This window comes from Lynx canadensis, chromosome C1 (genome assembly GCF_007474595.2).
Source record: "Lynx canadensis isolate LIC74 chromosome C1, mLynCan4.pri.v2, whole genome shotgun sequence".
In the NCBI taxonomy this organism is placed as follows: domain Eukaryota; kingdom Metazoa; phylum Chordata; class Mammalia; order Carnivora; family Felidae; genus Lynx; species Lynx canadensis.
Window position 1 is genome coordinate 89,739,464 of NC_044310.1, and position 3,060 is coordinate 89,742,523.

Consider the following 3,060-nt stretch of genomic DNA (forward strand, 5'->3'; position numbering starts at 1 on the left):
GGCTCATTCGGTTAAGCATCCAGCTCTTTCAGCTCAGGTCATGGTCTCATGGTTAGTGAGATCAAGCCCCATATCAGGCTCACAGCGCAGAGCCTGCTTAGAATTCTCTCTCTCCCTCTCCTTCCACCCTTCCTCTGTGCACACATGCTCTCCCTCTCTCAAAATAAATAAATAAATTTAAAAAAATAAAAATAAAAACACAGAATAGCATGAAGAAAATAATAAAAACTATCCAGAAGCAATCTATATGTTTGTTTTCCTTTATACTTTTCTGCTACTCATGGATGTGTATGTATATTTGTATAAATTGAAACTTTTACAAAATATACACTCAATATAATAATAGATTTTATGTTCCAGCAAATTTTGCTTTTATATACACTTTTAACAGAAAAGCTGCAAGTACTGTAAGCTTCTCAGAAATGAAAATGAAGGAAAACAAATCCAAAAACACATGTTGTAAACACAAAGATATTTTCTCAAGTGAAATGGGTAATTTAAGCAATAGAGTAATGTTTCCCTAACAAAATGTGAAATTATTTCATTGATGAAGTTAGATGATGATAGATGATACATATGCTGATATTATAAACTATGAAACACAAAAACCTATAAACAAAAAAGAGATCTTTTTAAAAATTTATTTATTTTGAGAGAGAGAAAGAGCATGTGAGCAGGGAAGGGCCAGAGGGAGGGAGGGAGAGAGAGAGAGAGAGAGAGAGAGAGAGAGAGAGAGAGAGAGAGAGAATGAAAATCCTAAGCAGGTTCCGTGCTGTCAATGCAGAGCACAACATAGGGCTCAGACTCATGAATGGTGAGATCATGACCTGAGCCGAAATCAAGAGTCCAAAGCTTAACCGACTGAGACACCCAGGCACCCCAAAAAAGAGATCTTTTAATAGTAATTTGTCTATGGTTACCAAAAGCCATAACACAATTCATGTTATCCCATTAATTGTTTTACTAGGAATTATTTATGAAAAAGTATCAGTAATTCAGCTAAAATCTAGATGAAAGGGAAGTTGATTTAATATTTTCTAAAATAGCAAAAAATTTACATAACTTAATTGCCCCATCAATACAAGAGTAATTATGCTGAAGAAAGCAGTCTCCATGTGAAACAGAACTTCAGTGTATGTTAAACTCTCAACTAGTGCAGATATTTATATTTGTTTCTCTATTTATTTATTTATTTTTTAATATATATGAAATTTATTGACAAATTGGTTTCCATACAACACCCAGTGCTCATCCCAAAAGGTGCCCTCCTCAATACCCATCACCCACCCTCCCCTCCCTCCCACCCCCCATCAACCCTCAGTTTGTTCTCAGTTTTTAACAGTCTCTTATGCTTTGGCTCTCTCCCACTCTAACCTCTTTTTCTTTTTTTTTCCTTCCCCTCCCCCATGGGTTCCTGTTAAGTTTCTCAGGATCCACATAAGAGTGAAACCATATGGTATCTGTCTTTCTCTGTATGGCTTATTTCACTTAGCATCACACTCTCCAGTTCCACCCACGTTGATACAAAAGGCCATATTTCATTTTTTCTCATTGCCACGTAGTATTCCATTGTGTATATAAACCACAATTTCTTTATCCATTCATCAGTTGATGGACATTTAGGCTCTTTCCATAATTTGGCTATTGTTGAGAGTGCTGCTATGAACATTGGGGTACAAGTGCCCCTATGCATCAGTACTCCTGTATCCCTTGGATAAATTCCTAGCAGTGCTATTGCTGGGTCATAGGGTAGGTCTATTTTTAATTTTCTGAGGAACCTCCACACTGCTTTCCAGAGCGGCTGCACCAATTTGCATTCCCACCAACAGTGCAAGAGGTTTCCCGTTTCTCCACATCCTCTCCAGCATCTATAGTCTCCTGATTTGTTCATTTTGGCCACTCTGACTGGCGTGAGGTGATATCTGAGTGTGGTTTTGATTTGTATTTCCCTGATAAGGAGCGACGCTGAACATCTTTTCATGTGCCTGTTGGCCATCCGGATGTCTTCTTTAGAGAAGTGTCTATTCATGTTTTCTGCCCATTTCTTCACTGGGTTATTTGTTTTTCGGGTGTGGAGTTTGGTGAGCTCTTTATAGATTTTAGATACTAGCCCTTTGTCCGATATGTCATTTGCAAATATCTTTTCCCATTCCGTTGGTTGCCTTTTAGTTTTGTTGGTTGTTTCTTTTGCTGTGCAGAAGCTTTTTATCTTCATAAGGTCCCAGTAATTCACTTTTGCTTTTAATTCCCTTGCCTTTGGGGATGTGTCGAGTAAGAGATTGCTACGGCTGAGGTCAGAGAGGTCTTTTCCTGCTTTCTCCTCTAAGGTTTTGATGGTTTCCTGTCTCACATTTAGGTCCTTTATCCATTTTGAGTTTATTTTTGTGAATGGTGTGAGAAAGTGGTCTAGTTTCAACCTTCTGCATGTTGCTGTCCAGTTCTCCCAGCACCATTTGTTAAAGAGGCTGTCTTTTTTCCATTGGATGTTCTTTCCTGCTTTGTGAAAGATGAGTTGGCCGTACGTTTGTGGGTCTAGTTCTGGGGTTTCTATTCTATTCCATTGGTCTGTGTGTCTGTTTTTGTGCCAATACCATGCTGTCTTGATGATTACAGCTTTGTAGTAGAGGCTGAAGTCTGGGATTGTGATGCCTCCTGTTTTGGTCTTCTTCTTCAAAATTCCTTTGGCTATTCGGGGCCTTTTGTGGTTCCATATGAATTTTAGGATTGCTTGTTCTAGTTTCGAGAAGAATGCTGGTGCAATTTTGATTGGGATTGCATTGAATGTGTAGATAGCTTTGGGTAGTGTTGACATTTTGACAATATTTATTTTTCCAATCCATGAGCAGGGAATGTCTTTCCATTTCTTTAAATCTTCTTCAATTACCTTCATAAGCTTTCTGTAGTTTTCAGCATACAGATCCTTTACATCTTTGGTTAGATTTATTCCTAGGTATTTTATGCTTCTTGGTGCAATTGTGAATGGGATCAGTTTCTTTATTTGTCTTTCTGTGGCTTGTTAGTGTATAAGAATGCAACTGATTTCTGGACATTGATTTTGTA